The 18,305-nt window shown below is 52.8% G+C and overlaps 1 protein-coding gene across 15 annotated transcripts in view; it reads right to left on the bottom strand.

Moving 5' to 3' along the window:
• The window catches only part of ZNF362 (zinc finger protein 362), a 48,181-nt gene that overhangs the window by 20,334 nt on the left and 9,542 nt on the right, over positions 1 to 18,305 (bottom strand). The gene's annotated exons all lie outside the window — the stretch shown is intronic.

Raw genomic sequence — 18,305 nt, 5'->3', positions numbered from 1 at the left:
TCAGCCAGGCCTCACTCCACTCTCTCCATCACTGTTCAAACCCTATCATCTTCCCTGACTACAGGCCTGAGGGACATCTTCCCCCATCTTCCCCCCAAGCCGTGTCCAAGCCCTGCTGTTTACTGCTCCTCAGCATCTCCATACTTTCCCACCCAGACAGCCAAACTCAAATTGGAGGATTGGGCCAAAAGAAATCTGATGAGGTTCAACAAGGACAAGTGCAGAGTCCTGCACTAAGAACGGAAGAATCCCATGTACCGCTACAGACTCAGGACCGAATGGCTCGGCAGCAGTTCTGCAGAAAAGGACCTAGGGGTGACAGTGGACGAGAAGCTGGATATGAGTCAACAGTGTGGCCTTGTTGCCAGAAAGGCTAATGGCATTTTGGGCTATATAAGTAGGAGCATTGTCAGCAGATCGAGGCACGTGATCATTCCCCTCTATTCAGCATTGGTGAGGCCTCATCTGGAGTACTGTGTCCAGTTTCGAGCCCCATACTACAGGAAGGATGTGGACAAATTGGAGAGAGTCCAGCAGAGGGCAACAAAAATGATTAGGGCACTGGAACACATGACTTATAAGGAGAGGATGAGGGAACTGGGATTATTTAGTCTGTGGAAGAGAAATGGGGGGGGGGGATTTGATAGCTGCTTTCACCTACCTGAAGGGGGGTTCCAGAGAGGATGGTTCTAGACTATTCTCAGTGGTAGAAGAGGACAGGACAAGGAGTAATGGTCTCAAGTTGCAGTGGGGGAGGTTTAGTTTGGATATTAGGAAAAACTTTTTCACTAGGAGGGTGGTGAAACACTGGAATGCGTTACCTAGGGAGGTGGTGGAATCTCCTTCCTTAGATATTATTAAGGTCAGGCTTGACAAAACCCTGGCTGGGTTGATTTAGTTGGGGATTGGTCCTGCTTTGAGCAGGGGGTGGGACTAGATGACCTCCTGAGGTCCCTTCCAACCCTGGTATTCTAGGATTCTATGATAGTCTGAGGCCTCATGGACACCTGTCCTTATCTCCAGTCCATAAAAAATGCTGCTGCTAAAATAACCCTCTTTGCCCATCACACCCCCCATGTCACCCCTTCTGTGAACTCTTCCACTGTGCAGAAGATTCAGGTTTCTTGCCATCATATCAAGGCCCTGCCTAACTCTGCTCTTTTATCTGCCCCCTTCACTCCCCAAGCGATGACAGCCTTGAGTGCCATCTCTCAGCTTCTCCCACCATCTGTTTTTTCACACACTACCCTGATGCCAGAAGTGCCACCCCTGATCCATACGACTGTTACCCTCCCCAAAACCCACTTGTGCACAGATACCTACAATCTCTCAGTAACACTGGCCAGCTTGCAGGGCAGCTGGGCAGAGCTGAAATTAGCGACTTAGCAAGAGAAGGAGAGAAAGTGCTTTCAAATGATTCAGCCCCATTAAGGAATGGGCAGAACTCATCCATGGGACCCTTATCACTGTCCTCTGTGCTTCCCTCCTACTGTCTATTAGGAGTCCTGGTTTAAATTAGATTATGTGCCCTTCAGGGCAGGGACTGTGTCTTCATCTGCTTTTGTACCCACACTGCATAATGGGCTTTTGGGTGCTTGGCAATGCAAACAGAAGTGACTGGCCCAAGGCCACACACTGAGCCAGTGGCAGAGGCAGAATTAGAGTACAGGTGCTCCTGGCTCCGAGCCGGGAGAGCTGCAAAGGAGACACCTCTTGTGACATCAAAGGGTGTTAAAATGCTAAGGAAGCCTGGATTTAAAACACTTTCCAAGAGGTCAATCCCAAGGAAGCAAGGTGCCCTATTTTTGTCCAGCTGAGGACCAACTCTGCATCTTTCCCAGACTCAGTATGCTGCACCCAGCTGGCACAGAACAGATTTCCAGCTGCCCTCATCCATAGCACAAAAGTGCACACCAGAGAGACTGGATCCCAGCATGCATGACTGCCCACAGACCACCCTTCCGGATCACAGACAAGGAGGCTGCAGGCTGCACTGTACAGCTCCCAGGATCTCCGTCTCGGAGCTGCATGTCAGCTATCCCTGTTCTGTTAGGGCACCAAATGCCTGGGATGGCCTGGCGCAGCAGCTTGGCTCTGTGCTGAACTCCGGGGGCAGCTGAGGAACACAATGATTTTCCAGGAATGGCTCAGTAATAAGCATTCATTTTCCCCGATGGCTCCTGCATCCTCACTCCAAATCCCAGCCATCAGAGCAACCGTGGCTCTCAACACAGCCCCCTCCAGTCCCATTAATCACTCCCCAGCTCCCACCCGTCTGCTACACGACTCACGCATCCAGTCTGTGAGAGATCCTGGCGGATGATGGGGAAGGCTGCGGAGATCCTTTTACTGATTAGCAGATCAGCTGAGGGCACTGCTGAACCTCACGCCAGCAGCCCTGAGAGCTGGGAAATGCGGCTCCTCGTGACAGAGCAGGCACTGGGAGCGGGAAGGGGGAGAGGAACTGGTTGGTGGGGCTATTCGGATTTCATTCCTACAGCACCGTGCTGCCAGGAAAGGTATTTACACTCATCTGCTATTACAACAATGCACCTCTACCGCTACTGACCAGAGTGGCTGGCTCGCGTTTCCTGCAGCCCGGGGGACTCGCGTCTCCACGGCAATGCACTGGTGCCGCCCATACACCACAGCACCGGGAACACATCTACACAGTCTCAGTGCGGCCAAGAAGAAGTCCACTCCCTCTCTGGGATTTTCCTATGCGGGGTTTTCCCCATTATCATCAAGGATGTCCAAGTAGATTTTGCTCCTGGGCTAGTGAAAGGGCATGGCAGCTCTGCAGGCTGCCTGGTACCTTGCTCCTCCCTGTGCACCTTTCTTCCAAGGATTGAATTAAGTTTCCCAATAAACCCTTAGAAGGCGAGGATAGGCCCATAGGAACTGCCTGAATGGATCCAAGCTGGGGTCCATCTAGCCCAGTATCCTGTCTGTGACAGTGTCCACTTCCAGATGCTTCACAGGAAGGTGTAAGAACCCCAGAGGAGCAGACGTGGGATAATCTGCCCCCACGTAACTCTCATCCTGATCTCTAATATTAGAGGTTGGCTTAACCCCTAAAGCATAAGGGTTAATATCTCTTCCACAATTATTGTTGTTGTTGTTGTTAATTATGACAACTCAAGATGTTCTTGTCATCCATATAAATACCCAATCTCCTGTTTGAATCTTGTTAAGTTCCTGGCCTTTATTTAGTATTACTCTCCTCATTTGAGATGGGGAAACTGAGGCGCAGGGCAGTGAGTCATTCACACAGTGAGTCAGTAGCGAAGTTAGGAACCCAGGAGCCCTGATTCCTAGTCAGGATGAAATATTATATATACAGAACAACAACTATGGACAATACAACAGCATTTCAAAACAGAAGTTACAAAAAAAAAAAAAAAACTAGTATGAAAACAACTTCTCCCTCCAAAGTAATTGTGAAAATAAATATCCAAGAAGAGCCAAATCCTGGGAGGTGCGGAGTCCCCACAGGTGTGCAATATCTGTGTCCTAGCCTGTACCGCACTTACTCTCAGCTCCTCCACATCAACCTGACTCAAGGCCCAGGGCAGCAGCGGGGGCTGCAGATCTGCTGAGTCACCGCCTACGGTCCCAGAGTCCCTATTTATCGTTGGGAAGAGATTTGTTCCTATGCACGTCTCTTGGCTGCTCTATTCTTACACCGTGCTCCCCGCCGTCGGATCTCAGTGCCAGTGCTAGGGAGAGAAGCCAGCTCTCCGATTTCCCCTCCTGCTTCTCCTCTGCCAAGGACTCCCCAAGCCCGACACATGAGCTGGGGAAGCTGAAAAGCCCAACACAAACCTGGCCAAGAGAGAAAGAAGTAACCCCTGAAATTCAGGCCTGAGAATGCGCCATATCCAGCCTGACTCCACCCCTTCCTAACTGGGGGAGCCCCCTTCTGCCTCTCCAGGCTCCGAAACGATGCGGCTCCCTTGTCCCTCATCCCCCTCAAAGGGGGACCCCTGTATTTTGTAATCAGAAGCAGATCCCTGGCAGGGCATTTAACTAGAGCAGATCCCATTCAGGAGCATGAGGGAGTTCTGAAGTGCCGCACCAACTCAGCCTTGATAGGAAAGCCTTGGGACATGAGCACTTCCTAAAAGGGGGGGCATGGCCCTGCCCCCTCCATGCCCCGCTCCCCGCAGCTCTCCACAGGTGTCTGGGCTCCCTGGGCCAGGCTCCAGCTTCCAGTCTGGCTGGGGGGCAGGACCTTGGGGGGAAGAAGAAGAGCAGGGGGCCAGGCCCGTGGTGAAAAGTGGAAAAGCCATGGCCCCTTGGCCCCCTTGTTCCAGCACCCCGGCCCCCAAAGCGAAGAAACATAAAAAGGAGACTCTCAAGAGAAGGACGCAGTCTCCCCGGCTGGCCATGCTTGGGCGAGGGCAGAAGGCAGACAATTAAACTGGGGTGTGCCTTCCCCAGCCCAGGCCTACAGGCTGCTGCAAGTGGTCAGGTTAGCAAGGATCCAGCCTGCTCCCCACAAACCAACAGGCATTCCCCGGGACCAGGATCCAGCCTGCAGGGCACGAGCTGCTTTTCCCCGAGGGACTGGGATCCCATCCACTACCACGCTGGTGGCCAAGACAGGCTTGTTCACCAACTGCAGGGAGCCAAAGCTGGAGTGACAGCCTCTGTGCCCTACCCCCCCAGATGCTGCACAGCTCATCCGGCTGTGGCTTTGCCGACTTCCTCCAGCAACAGAGAGCGACCACATGGGCACTCCAACACCCACGGGTGCCGCCTGCTGCCCAAACATCGCATGGAGAATGAGCAAGAGAGTAAATGTGGCACATACAGGGAAGGGGGAGAACAGATGGATGGATGGATGGATGCACTGAATCAACATGACAAGACTGCCTCAGGTGAGGAAGAGAAGCAGAGAACAGAAGCAGCACAAAGCCCGAGTGAGATGCAGGGCACTGTTTTTAGGGGGTCACAGATGGGAAATCTGGGGGAACATAACTATCTGATTTAATGATGGTTTCTCACACAAGCAAAGAGTGAAAATGTCCCCCAGGTTGGGCCAGGGAGAGGGGGACATCACCAACCTCCAGATCTAATCGCCCCCCTCCAGCCGCTGGAGCTCCCCACTGAAGCCTAGTAAGTGGAAGGCCTATAGCACGGGAAGCTGAAATGTCCCTGGGTCCCTCCTCAGCCCAGGCCGCAGGTTCTGGAAAACAGGAAGTCAGGGCTATGATTAGAAAAGGTTCTTGGAACCAGCCCAGGTTAACAGGGTTGGACAGCAGCTCCTCTCCCCTGAGGAGCAGGTGACGAGCCACACGCCTTTCCTTGTGGTACAAAGAAGCCCTGCACTGCCCCTCACCCAAAGCCAGCCCTCTCCCCTCTCCTGCTACCCAGCCCAGCTTCACGGCTGCTCTGCCCTGTTATTTCTACCATGCTGTGAACATGGTTACACCCATTCCTCTCCAGCACGACTGAAGACACAGATTGGTCATGTGGGGTTTTAATCATGCTCCTGAGCTGTGCTACAGACGTGGGCTGGCAAAATCGCAAGGCTCCTGCATGGCTGATGCAAGGATCACCGGGAAACATGCAAAGGCATCTTTAGCATTTTCATTGCATAAAACACACATCTTTGCATTGGCCAAACTATCCCACACAGCAAAACCGCCAACCGCCTCTTGGGGCGCACACACCAGCCCTATTTAAAGGTCAACTGTCAGGTCAAGTTTAGCCCCATAATTTAAGCTTGGTAAGAACAAGCTGCTAAGGAATCCAAGACCTAGAGAAATAGCTCTGCAAAATGGAACAGAAATTCCAATGGACGCAAAGAAATCTCCCCCTGCAGCACTTGCAACCCAAGCATTGCTGCAGGCTGCTAGCACAGGAAAGCCACAAAGCAAAATCAACTAAACACTGACACTGAAACAAAAGTGACGGAGACCCATCCGTTTTCACTAACTCCCCCACTGAGAGGGGGCACAGAAACACGCACACTAAAAACTACCTGAAGAGTGAAATCCTGGCCCACTGAATTTAATGGGAGTTTTGCCACACGCTTCAATGGAACCAGGATTTTACCCTGAACGTTTACATCATTCTTGCAGGTTTGAGAATCTGAAATGCCACCAGCTCAGGGCAGGGAGAGGGCATCCCCTAGGATCCTGTCTGCATGACAACTATAGCCAAAGCAGAGGGATCTGGTTACAACACACAAAATTAGTATAGACGGACCCTATCCACTTCACTGTAACTGGGCTAACACGTTGGGCTGGTTCTGGTTTTAACCCAGTTATGGGTGTCCAGCTACACTGTAACCATCTCCTCTGTCCCACTGGAAAGCTCCTCTCCCTCGATAGTTCCAATGTTCTCAGCCCCATAGTGTTGGGTGACTCCAAGGCACAAACAAATGTTCTCTTCACTGCCCCGCTGGGAGGCAGGGAAGGGTTATAGATTCATAGATATTTAGGTCAGAAGGGACCATTATGATCATCTAGTCTGACCTCCTGCACAACGCAGGCCACAGATCATGGTTTTGGTTATCATGGTTTTACATCTGGAGAGAAGGCACAAAGTGGATTAAGTGACTTGTCCAAGGTCACAAAGGAAACTTGTGGCTGATCCAGGAACTGGGCTCAGGGGTCCCGAGCGCCAGACGAGTGCTGTAACCACAAGGCAATCCGTCCTTCCCCCACAGTTTTATTCCTGGCATGAGTCCTGCTCCTAGACCAGCAAGTTACAATGGAGTTTAATGGCAAATCCCTCCTGAGAGCTCTCCAGCCCTGGCAGGTCCATGAGGGACAAAGCCAGATTTTGAGCCACAGCCTAAAAGTCCCCTGTGGAGTCCCAGGACACAGAAATCCCAGTGCAAGGAAAGTTCACCCTGAAAATGAAAAGTGGTCGCTGGGCAGATCCCTCCTTTCCCCTCTGGGCCAGGATATCTGGGCTTGGGCCTGGCACCAGCCCCACAGCGTTGGCAGAAAGCATTGCCCCAGGAGAGAAACAGCGAGTGAGTCCCCTGCCCTGTCCTCTGATAGGCATCCAGGCCCAGCCCTGGAGAGTCTGCCACGAGGCTAGGCCTAGCTCGGAGCCTGGAGCTCACAGGCCCTGCCCTGCTGGGACCTAGCTCAGCCCAGGCCTGGTGCTCTTCATCCACCAAGCAAAACCAACCCGGGAAGTGAGGAGACACAGTCCCCACTCCTCCGTGGCCCAGTGCCCTGGGCAGGGCCTGCAGGAAACCCGGGAAGGGGGAGTTCAGTCTCCAGGGCTTGGGCAGGCCTCACCCCTTAGTCCCTGTGCAGTGCAGCGAGCCGTGCCCAGAGCCAATGCCAGAACCAGCTGCTCCCTACCCACCACCTGCCTGGCGAGTGTCAGCTAGGGCCCCAGTTCCCCAGGGAAAAGGAGTCACGTTCCAAGCAGGATGGGAAAAGCTTCTCAAGCTCCCTTCACCTTGGGTGTTGCCCCACATCCTGTCCCCCCGGTTCTCACCATGCCCCCCCGCTCTTCTCCCCTTTGCACTGCTCTGCACCATGTGCTTCTCCCCACACCCTGCAGCCCCTCCCCCCACTGTGCTCCCCCCCCCACTGTGCTCCTCTCTGCACTGCCCTGCACCCCCTCTCCCCACTGTGCTCCTCTCCCCGCCCAGCACCCTCTCCCCCCACGGTGCTCCTCCCTATGCTGCCCTGCACCCCCCCCATTGTGCTCCTCCCCCCATTGCCCTGCACTCCTTCCCCCCCACTGTGGACCTCCTCCCTCCACTGCCATGCACCCCTCCCTCCACTCTACTTCCCCCTCCCCACTGCTCCAAGCCCCCTCAGCTTGGGGTGTGTCTTGGGCTGTGAGTTCCCTGCACTCTCTGGCCTCCTTTCAAACCATGCCAACTGGCTCCTACCTGCCAAGGGTAGCAGCCTGTCTGCTTCACATCCTGCATTCTTCCCCAGGACCCAGCACACAGAGCCAGTAGCCTGCTGAGCACCTCATTTCACCGCCTGGTGCTGCTTGGGCCACAGGCATCCCAGCAAACCCAGCAGCTGCCAGCCAGCAAGCAAGGTCCCCCCTCCCCGACACTCACAAACCAGGCTAGGGGCAGCTGAGGAGGACAGGGTGACTATTAAACCCCTGTGAGGCAATCACCCAGGAAATGAATTTGGTGGGTCTCAGAAGGTCAGTATGGAACATCTGTCTGCATCCTCGAATCCTACAGCTGTATACAATGCCATGAAACGAGTCACCTGTGTGCTGCAAAGGCCCAGGACCTCTGTAGCTGGGGGCCTGCAGGGCAGGCTTGAGGGCCAGTGTCTCACCATGTGGGGCTCAAAGCAGCACAACTAGGGGGGTCCTGCCCGTTAGAACTGAGGCACGCCAGGGGAGCCTTGTGTGTGTGGGACTGGAATAGCAGGGGTGCTGCAGATCAGGATGGAGATGCATTGGCTAAGCTTTCTGTGGGGGAGCTATCACAGGGCCTGCTTGTCCTGTCCCTGGCAGCCGTCAGGGTTACTAGACTATCCCTTCCCTGGATCCTACAACTCAGAACCAAGGGAAAGCCCATTTCAGGAACCACCCTCCTAGCCATCAGCTCAGCAGCAAGTCACTGCACCGCCCACCAGTTTCACAAATCTGATTTTTATGAAAGCTTTGGGTGTCCCCCGAGTCAATCAAAAAGATGAGAGATTTACTAGGGCTGCTACTCAGACTGCAGCTGTGCTGTGCAAAATCCCCCACGAGTGAAACATACAAGAACCAAACTGCCTCGTGATCCATTCAGGTTGAGGTACATGGGCTGGATGCCAGGGAAGCGTGTGGACAGAGGGCTGCAGTCTCTAGTGCTGGCACGTCCCACCACCTCTGACCTCACACAATATTGATTTGTAGATGACGTGCCAAGGGCTATCCCAGCTCCACCCAACAAGGCCTGGAAGTTTTCTAGGGCCTGCTGTACTAGTCCTTTAGGGGCAGTGCAAAGGGAGAAGCTTTGGGCTTCTTTATGTATGTCAGCTGGCCAGAGCCCCCTTCAGTTTTCCTCTCCAGCTCATTGGGGCAGGGACTGAGTCCGTCGGTCACTGCCCTTCACCTGGCTCATCTCCTGGGTTGGGAAATCTCTCTCTTGTTGCCCACCACTTCTCTCTAGGTTGCACTCCACCCACTGGTCACTCCTGGGGGCCCCAATACATCTGTGTACCCCTTGCACGGCAGCAGGCTAATCTCTCTCCACCCTGGCAGAAGCAGGGATTGGAATCCAGAGGGGAAAACAAATGCCCAGTGCTGCCGTACCAACACCGCAGCAGCCAAACCCTGCTAAAGACACACCCCACAGAGTGGCTGAAGATGAAACCCACTGCTGGGATCCCTTCTCCTTCAGGGGGAAGGGGGTAGAGCAGAGTCGCCCCTACAGCCTACTCTTAAGGCTCTCTCCAGATCAGCTTGAAATTACTCAAGGGATGGGACTCGCATCCCCTCTCTTGGGCAGATGGTTGGGAAGCTTTTCCCAGTAGCCCCCCGGCCCCATGTCCCTTTGCTTGGTTCCCATCTTACCCCTGTTACATCCCCTTTGGGCTGCCTTAAATCAGCCTCCTCCATCATTGGTGCTTGCGCCATCATGGAGCTAGAGGGTCTCACCTCACCTGACATCCCACCTCCAGCCCCACCTGAACCAGCCAGCAAAGATCCACCAAAGAGCCAAACCTGACTCCTCCAGGAAAGAGCAGTTCCAGGCACTCTCACATCCCAGCCACTCAGGGCTAGACCACAGTCCAGCTACCTGGCCCCACAGGACCTCACCATCCCTACACACCCCGGGGGAACGCTGCAGCTGTAAACACTCTGCCCCAGATTATGCCCTTCCTTTTGCTTTATGCACTCGGTCCTGGAACTGCTGAGCACCCACAGAGTGAGGGAGGGATAGCTCAGTGGTTTGAGCATTGGCCTACTAAACCCAGGGTTGTGAGTTCAATCCTTGAGGGGGCCATTTAGGGATCTGGGGTAAAAATTGGGGATTGGTCCCCCTTTGGGCAAGGGGTTGGACCAGATGACCTCCTGAAGTCCCTTCCAACCCTGATATTCTATGACACACTGGAGCCCAAGGGTCCAGCCCTGCTACTGCTGAAATATCAACAGTCCTGAGCTTCTACCGCAGAAGGCAGTAGCAGCTGTGGTTGCTCAGGGCTTCAGAGGCACTTTTCCTAACACTAAGAACATCTGCAAACCTGGCAACATGTGTGGGCCCAGCCCTGCAATCCCAAGTGCAGAGCCCGTACCAAGCCCTGTGCGCTGCTTCACACAGTGCTGAATGCATGTCTGCAGGGTCTGCTCAGCTTCCCCCCATGGCCACCGGGGGCGGCAGGTATCGGGCCCCACAAGGGGGAATCAGTCTTTCTGGGCCAGATCCTGGCTCTGATTTCAATGGCGCTACTTTGAGCTAACACCAGTGTATTTGCACCACTGGGCCTGAGCTTATCAAGTGATTCTCAACAATGCAACAGGAACGGCTTTCAGACCAGGATCACAGAACCAGGCCTACTCATAACTATAATGTTTGCTTGTTGGCCAGGCAACAGCTAAAAATTACTAAGACAAACACCCCCCAACACACACACAGTGTTTTCAGATGCTTAGACATACTGAGTCAGAAATTTTCCCAGGCAATATGATAAACTGCTGCAGAACTTCAGATTCCATTACCAAAATTACTCTTTGTGGTTATGAAGAAAATCTGCCAACTTTGAACCAAATACAACCAATCCAGCCATGTCTGCCTGAGTCTGCAGACAGACTGTCAAGGTTCCTTCCCCACTCTGAACTTTAGGGTACAGATGTGGGGACCTGCATGAAAAACCCCCTAAGCTTATTTTTACCAGCTTAGGTTAAAACTTCCCCAAGGTACAAACTATTTTACCTTTTGCCCTTGAACTTTATTGCTGCCACCACCAAGCGTCTAACAAATATATAACAGGGAAAAAGCCCGCTTGGAAACGTCTTTCCCCCCCAAAATCCTCCCAAACCCTACACCCCCTTTCCTGGGGAAGGCTTGATAAAAATCCTCACTCATTTGCATAGGTGAGCACAGACCCAAACCCTTGGATCTTAAAAACAATAAAAAAGCAATCAGGTTCTTAAAAGAAGAATTTTAATTGAAGTAAAAGAATCACCTCTGTAAAATCAGGATGGTAAATACCTTACAGGGTAATCAGATTCAAAACACAGAGAATCCCTCTAGGCAAAACCCTAAGTTACAAAAAGTCACAAAAACAGGAATATATATTCCATTCAGCACAGCTTATTTTATCAGCCATTTAAACAAAATAAAATCTAATGCATACCTAGCTAGATTACTTACTAAGTTCTAAGACTCCATTCCTTTTCTGTTCCTGGCAAAAACAACACACAGACAGAGAAAACCTTTGTTTCTCCCCCCCTCCAGCTTTGAAAGTATCTTGTCTCCTCATTGGTCATTTTGGACAGGTGCCAGCGAGGTTATCCTAGCTTCTTAACCGGTGAAAGGGTTTTTCCTCTGGCCAGGAGGGATTTTAAAGGTGTTTACCCTTCCCTTGATATTTATGACACAGACACAGGGCCATCCTCAGGCATATGCAGCTGCATAGGGCACCGGAAAATTTGGGGCACCATTCCCCTCGCTCGCTGTGGCTGGACTCCTCTGTTCTCCAGCCCCTCCCCCCGCACTGGGTTGGCGGGCTTCTTTCTTCCCCACCCCAACGCCCCCTTCACTCGCTCCTCAGCCAGCCAGCTGAGGGCTCCAGCCTCTGGCTCTGCTGCCCCAGCCCCGGGGAGCCCAGAGCGGCACGGCAGCACGGCCCACTGCTGCCAAAGCAGAGGCCCTCCCTGAACCCTGCCTGCCCCACTTGGTCTCTGGTGGGGACAGCCCAGGGCCAGGACAGGAGGAGAAAAACTTCCCTGTGAGTGGCGGTGGAAAGAGCTGGGCCGAGTGGGGGAGGGAGAAGGGGGGGCTTAAAGTGACAGTGCGCTGTCTCTCACACTTCCCTAACACACACTGTCTCTCTCACACACACATACATTCTGCCTCCCACAATCCCCCAACACGGATTGTCCCACAGTCCCCCAACACAGTCACACACACACAGTCTCTCACTCTGTCTCTATCACACGCACTGGCTCTTTCTTACACACACATACACATACTCTGTCACACACACACACACTCACTTGTATTATTATTGTTCTTACTGCTTGGTATTTCCTGTCAAAATGCTTGTGGTGAGCCAGGAGTGGCTAGGGGCTGCAGGAGGCCCATGGGCTCTGGCAAGATGCAGCCCCCATGTGACAGCGTGAAGCCTACCTTGAGCCACCGCTGATGTGTGTCAGCAATGCGGGGGGGGATTCTGGGGGTCCGCAGGCGGGGCGGTGGCTGTGCCCACTTGACATGCTGAGGTCAGTGCTGCCGACTGGGGACCACCTTCCGTGGTACATAGGGCATCAGTTTAATAATACTGCATAGGGCCCCAAGGACAGCCTGAGGGCCTAGGGCCCCTAAGGATGGCCCTGGACAGATCGCACCAGGGCCTCTACAGTTGCTCAGAACTCTGCCAAGTTACAGCTCAGCGCAAGCTAACCAAAGCTGCAGTTTCCATGCTGCTATTCAGAACTGGGCAGGCAGCTTGGGCAGCTGTGAAACTGACAAAAATCAGGTCAATTTCACCCTGCTTGGGAAGTGCAAGGAGTACTAGAGACAGGTGGACACTATACTACCTGCCCTAAGCCACCACCCTATCCTCACAACAGCTAAAAGGGCCTGGAACAGGAGGGTGGCAGGTTAATCCTGTGGCTACTGGGTGTCTGGTAAAATTTCCCAGCCCTCTGCATAAGTGGGCATGAGAGTGGGAGGGAGAGACAGGCAGGATAAATCAGACAGGAGAAGAACAGCAGAGAAACAGTGGGCGTGGAAGGAAAAAAAAAGAGACTTTTAAAAAAATGAACTGGATCTTACCTTGCTCCCTAGCAGGGGTTAAGTGACCATAATCACTCTGCTTCACTATTGTTTAGCCCACTTGTTTGACTTGTCGTAACTTGAGCGCTGTGGGGCTGGGACCATGTCCTATATTTGCAAACACAATTAGCCCATGGAACTCACTGCTACAAGATATTGTCAAGGTCAGTTGCTTAGAAGGATTCAGAAAGGGATTAGACATTTATAGGGATAAAAGAACAATCAGAGTTAAAACCATAAATACTAAAAGATGCTTTGGAAGGGATACAAACGCTCCTTCCTTGGGGCATGAGCTACTGGGGGTCAGGAGGAAGCTTCCTCTGGGGGTAGGTTGGTCCATAGCTGCTACTGCAGTGTGTCTTCCCTCTGAAGCAGCTGGTGCTGGCCACTCTCAGAGCCAGGCTCCTGGGCTAGGTGGACCCCTGGTTTGACCCAGACTGGTAACTCCAGTGTACCCTGTCTCTGTTCAGCATCCAGCACAATGAGACCTGATCCCAACTGGGCCGCTAGACGCAACCATAACACAAGCAAGTAAAATTACTGCTAAGGGAGGCAGGAACATGTACAATGTAGAGAAGGGAAAAGGCAGAGGGGGAAACAAGGGAGCAGATCCTGAGTTTCACGAAGGCTGCACAGCCTTTCCTATGCCAACCCCGCTCCTGGGCTCCAGGCAGGAGACATAGCCGAAGGAGAGGTAGCCCAGTTACAATTTCCCTATACCTCTGGCAATCTCCAGTTTCCACATTGTCCCCCTGGGGGCACGGGCAGCCAGCGTAATATACAATGGGCAAGCAGAGAGTACCCAGTGGCCACACGATAGGAGCCAGTGCCTTGCTGCTCCGGGCACACCTGGTCAGGGCTCTAAGAAACTGGCCCATAAGGGAGCAGCGGGAGAGAGATGGAAAAGCAGAGAGACCCTGAGGGCACCACTGGAAGATACTCCACAGGAGAGAATGGAGTGAAGCCAGAAGAGGAACAAAGGTGCAAGGGACAAAGGACAGGGGGATGGCCCAGCAGCGCTCTCGTATATTACTCAGCTAATTGCACTGTTATTAGCAAATAATCTACTTGGCAAAATAGGGATTCCATCAGCTCTGCAGCTCATCAATGACATCGCTCATCCCCTGTATTGGGAACACATCGGCCAACTGTTCAGCCTGCCCTCCCAGGAGTTATGCTTTGTAACAGGAATTATTAAACAGGGAGCTGATGGCCACTCTTACAGCTCAATGCACAGCCATCCCAAGGCCCGATTCTGCAAACACCTGTGCACCAGAGCAACTAATTACGTGAGTTAGCCCCATTTACTTCGATGGGACAGCTCATACAAGGGAAGTTGTGGGATAGACCCTTGTTCCTTTAGCCCTGGTCTACACTATGGGCGGGGGCGACCTAAGAGACGCAACTTCAGCTACGCGAAGTTCAGCGTAGGTCGACTAGGTTCAGCTGTGAGGATGGCGGCGAGTCAACCGCTGCCGCCTCTCGCAAGCTGGAGTTCCGGAGTCGAGGGGGAGCGTGTTCGGGGATCGATTTATCGCGTCTAGACGAGACGCGATAAATCGATCCCCGATCGATCTATCACTACCCGCCCATGGCGGGGGGACAGTGAAGACCTGCCCTTAGGTTGCAGGGTCATGGCCTCACAGGTACTTTTCACCATGGCTAACAGACTCAGCAGTCAGAGGGGTCATTGCAGCACATGCAGACAGACCTGATCTAGCTAGCCTGGGTACTGACAGCAGCGAAGCCACGGCAGCAGAGGCTGGCTGCCTGGGAAGGTACCCAGGGTCCCACCCTGAAGTCCATGCTGTCACAGATTCACTGCTATTGGGACTCCCGCGAGCTAGATGAAGGCTGGTTTGGGTATGCCTATACATGCTGCATTCACATCCCCAACTGCAGTGCAGACATACCCTCAGCCTTTGGGTTCATTGGCGGACGTTTTTCAATCCCTGGGCATGACTTTTCAGAAAGGCGTATCAGGAGCTGAAATGGTCTATGCCGTAATTCAGGCAGAAAGACGACATCACCGTTTGGTGGTCAGCAGGGAAGGAGAGCACTGAATGGCATAGTTGATGAATACCTCGCCAGACCCCAAACACATCGCTCACCCTGTCTGCGGAGGGCCCCAATGCACTCCCAGTTATACCAGCATTTAGCTTCACTAACTTGACTCCATATTGTCACACAGAATTAGCCCCAAAATAAGGCACAGAACCACTAGCCCCCCTGTGCTTCATTCCCTACATGTCCTGTCTTATTCCCTGTGCAGGGCTCCTGAGGAATTACCAGCATGTGGTTATGCAATTAAAGCCTGTACCATGATGGGCAGAGTTACAGGAGCAGGGACAACCTTTACAATGACATTTCCTGACTGCTGAGCCCTCACTTTACAACCTTAACATCCCCTGAATAGATTTTCATTCAGTCAATTTCCTAAATCTCAGCCCCCAAAGGACCCTCTTGCCCCAATCCCACCCACCCAAAGAAGTCTACAGTGTGGAAGGATTTGTGAGTGAGCAGCAGGTGATTCTGCTTAGCACAAGATGTGCATTCACCCTCTAAAGACATTTACATGAATCGTGGCACAATTCAAAAAGAGGACGATCTTGCTTAAAGTACTAACCTAGGACTCCAAACACCTGGGCACAATTTCTGGCTCTGCCACAGACTGAATGACCTTGGCAAAGTCACTTAGATCCTGATCCATTGAAGTCAATGGGAGCTTTCCCAGGGAGTTCAATGAGCACAGGATCAAGCCTTCAATCTCTTTGGCTTCACTTTAAACACGAGTTTAAATTCTTTGCGGAATCAGGGCTTTGTGCCTTCACTCCCCATGTACACAATGGGAATAATACTCCTTCCTCTCTCCTTTGCCTGTATGGACCATAAACTCATGGGAGCCAAGACCTCCATGTCCTTTATGCAGCACCTAGCACAACAGCGTTTGATCTCAATTGCTGCCTCTAGGTGGCACCGTAATACAAATACGAGCTGCATTTCATTCAGCACACGTTCACATGGTGCTGCCTTATTCCATCCGCACCTTCCAAGAGCGTTCACTCCGCTTTGCAATGCACAGGGCCAAGAGAAGACAACTAAAAAAATTGCCCCTCACATGTCATGTGTATTTTCAATGCTTTACAATTGAACTAAATCAAAATGGATTTTCATCACACCTCTGAAAGGCCGAGTCAGACCTAGGAACTCTCCCCCAGTCGAATTTCATTTTTCAATCCCAACCTGCTGATGTGCCAACACTGTTCAGAAATAAACATCGTTACAGCCTCTTAAAAATAAGGCTGAAATTGTATAATTTTTCCATGACTCAGGAACAGCTGAACCATTTTTGCCCAAACTTTCAACCACAATAAAAATCACCTTTGGGCAGAGAGTGAATGTCTGAGGACAGCATCAACTCGTCAGAATGGAAAGGCTTACACTACAGGAGCGGCTCTGAATTGCATACTCCCATACTCCCACCGCCATACAATCCCTGCCACACAAGCCTAACATGGAAACTTGTCTCCATCACCAATACCTGCTTCCCCACCTCCACTGATCTATTTCTGTAGGGTGGCTCGGAGGAGTCAAGCTGCAAAAAACTGGCTTGGCTTTGCAGGATCTCTCAAGACAGCTGGTAATGAGCACACCAGTATGTTATCGTGGGGTAACCAGTGAGCTCCAGGCTGCATAGACTGGCTTTTATTATTGTAGGGTTAGTTGTAAACATTGGGGTTGCTGGAAGCTTTTTTTCTTTTTAAGATTAAAATGCAGCTTAAAAAAAAATCCACAGAAAGGAAGACACAGCCTTTGCAAACAGAGAAAGACCTTCCAGAAGGGTTGCTGTATGGGCCTGACCCCAGAAGGGGGGTCTCTTTAATAATGCTGCTGCTACGATGGCCAAATCGGTAATGTTTGGAGATCTACAAACCTGCCAAGAAGAATCATCAAAACAGAACAACAATGTCAAGCAATTGATTTCTGTCCCCGCTCTATTTTACAGTATTTCATTTAGAACAGATGGGATTGCCCTCCCTCCCGCCACAGGCTGAAAAGATTGAGGCTCAGCTTAGATTTGGGGGTGGGGGGGTGGGAAGGGAGATGTATATGTGTGTATGTGCGGGGGGGGGTCTAGAAGTAAATAAAACAGACGGAAGATATATGAATTCCCTCTCTATATTTCCAGCTAAATATGAAAAATGGAAGCTGACACACAGCAAAAAAAAGCCATTAAAATGGAAATGATAAAGGGTGGGAAGCACTGCGGGAGATACCTCCCCCAGGCCGGCGGGAGATGCTGCAGCTCACAGCACCCCCTCAGCCTCTCTCGCCCACACCCAGCACCGCCCCTGGCGGCATCACTCAGGCAGGGCACCCCAGCCACCCGACTGCTCTGAAAAGCCCCCCCTGCCACTGGCAGTCAGGAGAGATGGGCCAAGGCGGCGTCTTTCCACAAGAGAGCCCCAAATGCCTGGAACGGCCAGCGCCCGGTGCCACGCACCCTCTGTCTACAACACGCATAGGGGAGCGGGAGGCAGGGAGACACGCACGCAGGGCTAGGCCCAGGCCATTAGGCACGCAGAGACAGGCAGAGAGACGCACGCTCACAGGGACGCGCTCAGAGTCAGGCAGGGTCACGCACGCACACAAAGCAGACACAGGCATGCACACACTTAGGTATGCATAGCGAGGCATGGACAGGCGTGCGAGCTTCCACCCACGACGGGATCAGCTCCTCACCCTGCCTATTCTCAAGGCAGACACAGCATTGCTGAGACCTCACTGCACCCTGTAGGGCCCTGGGTCTCGCCTCCTCGCTCCCAAGTGGAGTCCCAACCCCGAGCCATCCTCCCGCCCGCAGCCTGCATCTGCTGAGCGGGCTGGACGAGCCGGGCACGGAAGGAAACAGCCCTGCTGCTGGAAAGGCCGAAGCTGGTGCCAAGCAGTTCTTTTTCTGGAGTTGCTGGCTGTCAGCTGCCCCAGGATCCTCCAGAGTGGGAGCAGTGCAGGGCACTAGCCTCATGGAAGCCACAGCCAGGACAGAAGAGAGCCACATTGGGAACTGCCCACGGGGGATTCCTGGGTTCCAGGGACACCTGAGCTGTCCCTCACCCACGGCTCCTGAGTGGCTCATCTATGAGCTCAGCTCCTGCCCCTCCCTACACACAGGGGGAGGGGCCCTGGAGTCCTCACTCCTGTGAGATGCTCCCAGACTGGAGCCATGGGCGTGGCAGCCCTCAGGACGCAGGAGAAGGGGCTCCTGAGAGCCAGGCCTGGGGAAGGGAAGCAAGCTGCAGTGTGGGGGGATGTGGCTGCCCCTGCAGAGAGCAAAGCTCATGCTGCGGCTGGAGACTGCACGCTC

Source organism: Lepidochelys olivacea (assembly GCF_965140295.1).
Source record: "Lepidochelys olivacea isolate rLepOli2 genome assembly, chromosome: 18".
NCBI lineage: Eukaryota > Metazoa > Chordata > Testudines > Cheloniidae > Lepidochelys > Lepidochelys olivacea.
The sequence above is the reverse complement of the archived record's forward strand: the minus strand, read 5'-3'. Positions and strand labels throughout refer to the sequence as shown.